The sequence below is a fragment of the Brienomyrus brachyistius genome, chromosome 22, assembly GCF_023856365.1.
Source record: "Brienomyrus brachyistius isolate T26 chromosome 22, BBRACH_0.4, whole genome shotgun sequence".
Lineage (NCBI taxonomy): Eukaryota > Metazoa > Chordata > Actinopteri > Osteoglossiformes > Mormyridae > Brienomyrus > Brienomyrus brachyistius.
Genome location: NC_064554.1, coordinates 7,687,155 through 7,696,409, shown reverse-complemented (window position 1 = coordinate 7,696,409; position 9,255 = coordinate 7,687,155).

Genomic DNA, 9,255 nt, shown 5'->3' with positions numbered 1-9,255 from the left:
CCTCAGCCTTCTGTTCTTATTTAAGACCTTTCCGCGATGCTGCTAAAATCGACCCCTTAAATCTCCATTCGCAGTCACTTCTTTTCTCCATTTTCTCTCACTTACACATTAGCTGAAATGAAGTGTAACAATGCAAGTTAAAATTGAACGGTTTACCCTCAACGTGGCCAGCCTCTAATTGCGCGCGCAGACAGGTGGGGTTCAGCGACGGGTGCATTACGACTTTCTTATGCTGACTTACTTAGGAAGTAGGTCACTTCATCTTTTTCCCATGGGCCTTTTCTGTCGTGCACCTTGTAGATGTCTTCACTCACTCTGAAAGTGGGATCGTGGGATGCCGATGTGTGCATTTGCTTTTGGCATGAACGTAACCCCCCCGTGGCTATATTAGGGACTTGCTGAAGGTGCAGTTTTCTGCATTTAACCAGAAGCTGTTGTATGGACTGGAACCCAGATGCAGAAGGCAGATGTCCTTAAAGAACGTCCGTGTAGAGGCGGATTTTCATTGGCTGGTCTCTGTAGGCGCTTGGTGTCCATTGGCTCAGAAGGGGAAAAAAAAGGAGTGATGGGCGAAATCCAGGTCTACAAATACTTAAAATGCCAAAGGAAGCTGACATTTTCTGCAGCAGCAGTGCTAAATTTACTGATGGGCAGAAGCGGAGCGTCTCCTCTCCTTATGTAATGGGCGGTCTAAATTTCAAACTTAAGATAGTAAGAGTTTGACAGGGATGTGAACGCATGTCGGAGGGAAAGAGAAGTGAGGGGATGCGTGGATAATGGTTACGAAGGGCTAACGTGACGTTAAGTAAACGTGACATTTACGTTTCTTTTTTTACATTCTGGTTTGGTACATTCTGCCACCTTTCGGAAAATCAAACGCATGTCAAGGAAATTTGGCATATCAGGGCATGGAAATGGAATAAATGTAAAGGTCAGGTCTGCTGAGATGAGACTGCGTCAGAAAACAGTTTCAAATTTGCGCTTTTTTTTTTTTTTTTTAATGTTCTTGGTTTTATACATAGTCTTTGAGCTGCTGAACTTGGTAATATTTAATGGGATTATTTTGTTTTTGCAAAAACACATTAAAGTTACACTCCAAAGCAGACAATTAATCTATAATTTGTACCTAGATAGCCTGAAGTTGTCAGCAAGACATTAAACGGTATTGAAATTGCAGTTGGTATTGAAATGTCATGTGGGTTTGTATATTTGGCTGGGGTTGCTGGTCCTAGGACAACAGTGTTAGATGTGATGACAGCAGTGTTTAATGGGAGCCTATTCTTAGATTTGGGAAGACAAGGCATGAATTATATGAACCGTTTTCTGTTTCTGCCAAGCACTGAAAATAAATAACACCCAACAAAGCTCAGCTGTCCCATCCCCCCCCCCCCCCCCCAGAAGGATTCAGTTTATTCACTTACAATCATAATTGTTCCTGTATCTCATTGATAATATGTACTTCACATGCTGTAAACCTTTCGCGTATGCAAATTACTGAAATAGTGCTTAATGTGATTCATTCTTTGAATTAATAAGTCATTTACGTTTATAAATAATGATTCTTATCATTGCTATTCATACTAACACACATTTTATGCGATTCTGGGTTTTTTTCCCCTTTTATGCTTGTGTTACTGGAATCGAAATATTCTGCAACCTCACGGATGAAGATAAAATGTTCACATTCATTATGGACCGTTTTGTATTCTTTGAGGTCATTAGCGGGTAAATGGTATAAATGCCAGGAACAGATCTAATTTTATAAAGCCAATAAGAAATCCCATTTCTTTCAATGATTAGTGAAGCAGAACAGGGGATGTATTCTCTCTTGGAGAAGCAGTGAGTCCCTTCAGAGCTATGTGTGAAAGATAAATCACAACTCAACACCGGTTCTAGAAATATTTCCGTTCTTTCACTAAAGATGTTGTTGTTATGATAAAGAGGGTTTATAAAAATGCCATCTTGTTTTTTCAAATTATCTCCTAAAAATGACATTTCTAACTTTGTTGAGGTACCATGCTTTGCTTAAGAACAGGTTCTGGTAGATTACTGAGTTTATTTAGTTAATGAATTGTTAATTCCAATAGCATGTTTATTCAGATAGTAGATTTTGGTGCAGTGGGCTAAGTTTTAGGGACCCATCCCAAGACTGGCTTGATCGACTTCTAGACAGTTTCACAGAAAGCCATCGGTTGTTTCCTGAATATCTTGTTTGTCTTGAACAAAATGTTCGGGATCTTCCAGCCAATCAAGCCGAGTAGGAATTTTCCCAAACAAGCAAGAAAAAACATTAAAAACAAATGCGTGTTTATGGACACTTTGTGAGGCCTCTGAGCAGCATTCGGCAGACTGCTTGGGGCTTTACTGGCTGTTCCCTGCTTAAGAATGCTTCGCTCTCAATTTGCAGCCTGAAATCCGTCTGCTATGGAATTAAGGCACGTCAGGGAATAAAAAAGACTCCAGAATGGAATTTTCCAAAAAAGCCAATTAGTCAAAAACCAGATTTTTTCTTTTTCAAGGATGCAGAAGCTAATGAAAGCTGCTGTAGGCCGGACTCTGGTCAGTTTTAATATTTCTTTAGTTGAGCTAATCACGTGGCAGGAGTTCGTGGGCAGCTCTGCTGTTTCACACCTTTAATTCCAGGGGCTGGAATCGCATCTCTGCTCTGGGTGGAATTTGCTTGTTTCCCCTTTGCTGAGTGGGTTTCCTCTGAAGTCCAAAGACATGCAGTTAAGCTAACTGGTATCTCTTAGTCACCCATAAACTATGATAGTGTGTGGGTCATGTATAGGTTACATTGCGGGGACATGTGGTCCCCACAGTGTGATAAACACCTGTCATTTTGACATTGTAGGGACCTTTTTTTTCCAGTGTCCACATTGGGAAATTCAATTTAATAAAAATCTGTGACCGCAATCAAAAAATAAAAAATGCCAAAAGTGTTGTATTTTGATTAGTTAACTAGTTAACTGTATAGTAGTTTGATTAGTTAGCCTTATGGTTAAGGTTAGGGCTGGGTAGTGGTTAAGGTTGTCATTGTTGGGATTAGGGTTTTTCCCATCAACATCAATGGACGTCCCCAGAAAGATGTGTGTGTGTGTGTGTGTGTGTGTGTGTGTGTGTGTGTGTGTATGTGTGTGCGCGCGCGCGCATCTGGCCTGTGATGGACTGGCACAGGATTATACCCTATGCTGTCTGACCAACATAAGTATAAACAGTTGGAACCGGGTTCCCCAATTCCGATCCTGGAGGGTCAGAATCCAACACAGATTGCAGATTTTTCTGCTGAACACACACCTTAATTAAATAATTACCAGGGCTATATTCAACATGGACTATGGTGTCGTTAGGGTTATCTTCTGAAAATACGCCGGAAACCAACCAGTCTCTGAACACAGAACAACACGGACAGCTGTGATGACTTTTTACTTGCTGCAAGTAAAGTCCGGTCCTGACTTCGAGGTGTCAGCCTCTCAGTCGAACTCAGCCAACTTCGATAGAGGAACTCCCCTCACAGTATCATTTATTGAGGTACACAAACAGGATATGAGAATAACATTCAACATTGTTTATCACCATGTATAGGGTGGAAATATTCAAGCGACAGTTCTTAAGAAGAGTTATTGCTAAATGAAGATCAAGCTGCTGCAGGGTGTTATTTCTAAGAAATGGCATCTAGCAAAATGACAATAAAAGTACATATTTCTCCAACACACCTGTTAAACACCCTGTTTTACAAGTGTCACAGCTATGGCAAGAATCCATTGTGGGCTCTACCTTTTTATTCTAGTGGAGTTTACATACACGTTACTGCTGCCTGGGTAACACCTCTGACCCACCAAGCGAGAGAAAATGTACTTCAAGGTCTGCTGCACAATGTTTCACACCGTTTCGAAGGGAACATATCGCTCAACCCAGAAACCGTAACGAAACATTGCACATCGGTTTCACCCGAACGTGTCCTGGGTTTAAATAGGAGAGTGTTTGAGCAGGTAAAGCTGCAAACTGTGGGGACCTGGGGAGCCCTGAGATAGAGGATAGATGAATGGATGGAGTAACATCTTAAACACAGTGTTCTCTGTCTTGTGGCCATTGCTCCCTGGGATAAGCTTCTGTGCCCACCCACCCCCCCCCCCCCCCCCCCCCCGCCAACCCCCAAAACCCTGTAATGAATATGCAGATAGATGACAGTAGAAGTCATCATTTTGACTTTCACGGCCCATGGTCATGTCGGTATTTTAAGTGAGCATTCGGAATACCCACAAGATTCAGGTTCCATGAACACTTCAAACTGATACCTTCCTCACATTTACTTAGATTTTGTGCATTAGAGCAAAAAATTTTAATTTTTTTTTCTTTTCCTGGAGTCAATGCTGTAAATGTATCATTAGGTGATAATTAACCTCTCTGCAGGCTGTTCCCCACACATGGCCTTGGGGGGGGGGGGTTATTTTATTTTCGCCTGCTGATTTTGGCCTCGTTCAGCAGTTTTAGCTAGACACCCGTGAAGGAGGCTGGGATTCCTGTGCGACACGGGGGACACAGGACATTTCCAGCTTTCGAACTGTGCAACCAACCTGTCTGTCTGAAATTGGTTGCGTGTCGCTAGACAACCTAAGATCAAAAACAGGAGAGTCGTGCTCGTCTGGAAAGGAATAAAGAAGGGAATGCAAGCTTTGTTTTTCAGTTTAAGCTCTAGTTCATTTTAAGGCATGACCACGTCACCCAAATCCAAACCACAGCTGTGCTTATGACTGGTTTAAGCGTCTATGGTTTTCCTGACACTCTTCCCACAACCAACTTGTATTGTGAAATGAGCCGTGATTTTTATGCCTGATATAAAGTCGGCCTTCGGTGACGGATGCAAACAGGACCTAGACACCGTTGTCTTGAGTGTTCCTGGGGAGGGCCGCTGTTAGGTCTGCAGGCCTTTGACTGGCAGGCCTGTAGATCATGCAAGGAAACCTAGGTGGCAGCCCAAAGCAGTCACTCCTTCACGGTAAGGGGGGGGGGGGTCGCTCCTTTATGGTAAGGGGGCTGCACACCATACTCTGCTATTCTGATGTGGGGTACAGTGAATGCTGCAGCACTGACACCCAAATGATCCACGGCAAAGCGTCTGGTAAACAACTCCGACACCCAAACATAGGCTGAATAACCCAATAGCAGTTTGCTGTGTTAATCAGAAAACAACCCATCAATTAAGGCTTTATGGTGTCATTTAATGGGAATGACCTCACTGTATATAAAAAAAGAGCTGGAAATATTCTGGGTTTCATGCATGGGAAAGATCTTGCGCATTATCTCCGCACGTCCAGAACAAGCAGGGAGATGGGGGGGGGGGGGGGAGGGGTTATTGTTTGTAAAACGTATAATTACAATGTGTGTTTCTTATATGATGAGCAGAAGACCTTGATGCTAAAATGGGCAATGGATGGAGAGCAACTAGGGTGTAAATGACAAACTATAATTAATAGAATAACAGATGTAACAGATAAAATAGATAACAGATAAAAAGGCCTGTAACTGGAATGGACATTCCAATAGAAAATGTTATTATGGAATAAAACTTTCAGTAATTGCATTTTAATACAAAACTGCTCATAGGCCAACCTGAATATTTTTTCTGCTGGATGTAGAGTGAATAATCAGATAGAGGCAGACTGAGTAGTTTTCCCCGCTGTGTTTAACAGCAGCATAATGCCAGTCAGTTTCCAAAGCCAGAATTAGCAGCGTGTAAATCTTGCCGCCTAGGGTGTCAGGGGGTGATTCTGACCCTTGCGGGAGCTCAGTCCCTCCTCCCCCTCACAATTTTATTTGAGTAGGGGGGATTCCCAATGAAATTTCCCGAGCCAGGGGTATGAAACGTACAGTATACGAAAAACTGGTACAAATTGCTAAAATTGTTGTTTTTCAGGGGGCTGCAGCCCCCCTAAATAGGGTCTAGAACAGTCTATGTTGTTAAAGGCTCAAGTTATCATTAAAAACATTAAGAGAAGAAACAATGGCGTGGGACGTATGTGGCGAGACCTTCCGTCGCCTCCCAGTGGAAGAGGGGCGGCTGGGCATTTTTCAGCCACTGGAAGATGAAGGCCAACGTCTAAGACATGGAGACGCTCGGGTGAGCAAATCAGCACTTTAGTGATGCCTCACGCTGATGACGGTCTGATGCACGGAATTTCTGCCATGGGGCAGCACGACCTGCCAAAAAACTGGAAGCGTTGGTATCCATGTCTCACAATGACAATGATGAGCACGTAGGCAAACTGAAGTCACACGGCATTCCACATCCAATTAGTCAGCTGCCAGTATATTTACATATTTATGTAAGATGTGCAAAAATGCCAAGCATAGTTCTGTCAGGTCTGGGTTATATTTATATCCAAAATGGAAAATAACACAAAATGTGCCAGTAGGAAGTATCAAACTGAATGCTGGCTGAAATAACTGTAAAATCACAATCCACACAAATAATAAGTGATGATTATGTAACCATATGCTGACACATCATTTTAAAGCTCTCTTGACATGTATTCAATCTTTGTCAACACGATAATCTCACTTCCGGCTCATGAGAACAAATGCTGCATTGACGTGTTTTTTTTGTGTGTTTGTTTTTAAATGCGCCTCCCACATGTAACTTCATGTCATTTGACACTTTAACTGCATCTAGGCAGCCTCAGACAGCATCAAGCACCCTGTGGTTAACAGTGGCTTCCATATAAACAATAATAATAACTGACACATATATAAGCTTCTGCACTTAAGCAGCACTTTAACTCCTGGGGGGGTTATTCTCCATATGTCGCTTAAATCATCCAAGATCAGCAGCCTCATCTTGGATCAGCTGACGGCGGTAAAACTCATCCAGTTATGTCGGCTCCCCAAACGCACCTGAGGATTAGATTAGCATAGCTGGATTCAATAATCTGAGATGACTGCGCTCTCCCACGCTGCTCAAAAAGCCCATATATATCTGGGCTAGGAAACATGATCAGCAAGTCGCTTACTGGTGGGTAGAGATGGCAGGAGAAAGAGCGGAATTTTTTTTTCCCAGGCTGAGCAAGAAGTTACTGCAGGGGTGTGATGAATTCAAGGAATTAATCGGTAAAAAAGGAAAGACGGCAAAAGCAAACAAAACTCCAAAAGAGGGCTGACAAAAAGTGGCGGACAAATGAAAGGCATAAGTGCCTTTTTGTATGCAATATCAAATTTCCACAGTGTTACATCCATCCATTTTCCAAACCGCTTATCCTACTGGGTCGCGGGGGGTCCGGAGCCTATCCCGGAAGCAATGGGCAGGAGACAGGGAACAACCCAGGATGGGGGGCCAGCACCTCGCAGGGCACACTCACACACCATTCACTCACACATGCACACCTATGGGCAATTTAGCAAGTCCAATTAGCCTCAGCATGTTTTTGGACTGTGGGGGGAAACCGGAGTACCTGGAGGAAACCCCACGACAACATGGGGAGAACATGCAAACTCCACACACATGTGGCCGAGGCGGAGACTCGAACCCGGGTCCCAGAGGTGTGAGGCAACAGTGCTAACCACTGCACCACCATGATCATTAATTGATATTTATTCATTATAATGCAGATCAAATGTAAGCACAGAGAGGATCTGGGAACATCTTATATATCATAGCATAAACAGTTTCAAGAACATTTGTTTTATTGATATATTATTATTATTATTATTATTCCTTTAAAAGCTAGTAAGAAGAAGGTGGAGCTAAAAGGAACTGGTGGAGGTCCACCTGGTCCAGACCTCACCCCTGCCGAAGAGCTGAATCTCCAGCAAAATGCCCGTCGCCCTGTTTCTGAGGGCATCGGAGGGGGACACTCCTCCTCGAGCCGGGTGGCAGGATATGTGCTTTGTAGGTGTGTTTTCAGAGGCCTTGTGGTTCAGTTTCCATATATTCTTTTTTTGATGATTCAGTTGCAGGGAGTGTCATAAAACGTCCACCTGTGTCTGAGCGAGAAGAGGCTGACCCGTGTGATGTGCTGGATGGGGACACAGTGTCACAGTGACCACTCGTGAGGAGAATCAGTAAGTATGTAAATACTTAATATTTAACACTGCATAAACTCCACTCCAAGCATTCCTGTACTGATAGTGATGGAAGTGTTGCGCAGGAGCCCATGGCCGGCACACATGCCCCTCCCGGTATACAGTCCGCATCAAGAAAGGGAGATGCGGCGGGTAGTTGAGATACCCTAATGAAGCTTCTTGAACCATTTGCTGTATTTTATAAACACGTGAGTGACATATGGCACGAAGGGTTCAGAGTGGCGATATTGTGAGCCTTTTCCTGACACCACAAGAGGGTTAACCTCAGAGCAATGCACACATTCAGCGTGCTCGTGAAACCAACCTTCCTAGACTTGGGCTCCAAATATAAGCAGCTAATATATTTCTGACGTACAGTCGGTAACTAGTTAAGTGTGTGAGCTCATCCGTGTTTACATAGAACAAACCTACTCACGAGCAGATTTTAAGTTCACGATTTGATACAATGAAGAAAAGGCAGATCTAGGATCAAGATAAATCATCGACAATTTAATGCTGCTCTATGCTCTATGCAGAATGCTCCCCTAGAATGTGAGGCGGAGCATGGCATGGCACTACACCAGGCCATTGTAAAGTTACAGCTTAAATCGTGATCATTCCTGTCTAAAAGTACATCTTAGCTCAGTCGAGGTGACATTCCATTCAAGGTACAATGCAACCCCGCACTGGGTACACCGGCTGGACGGATGAATTATTCATAGGCCTACATAGAACGCCTAAAAAACAACTGTTTTAGTAAAAAAACATGCATTTTCAGTAAATATAAATTCACTGTTGAAACATGGCATATTTCTGTTTCATACGTTTTTGAATACTTCATAATTATGTTATACCTGGAGGTTGACTGTTTTTTAATTTTTATTATTTTCAGCTTGGACTGAATGCAGTGGAGGCAATAATTCACTGGCACTAAAACTTCCATTTTTGGAAGAGATACGGGGTAGGCCGGTGTCTGAACCGCGCTGCAGTTAGACATCATTTATAATAGTAAATTCATAACTCCCCTCCTGAAACTATATCTGAGGATTCCTTTGCTGAACTTGCTCACCATACCACTTACATATGCACGCACAATACATAGATAAAATTATATACGTATGAATTAATGAATAAATAATATGAACAATAACCAACAGACAAATAAATGCCATTTTAAATTACGTTTGAAACGTGCGG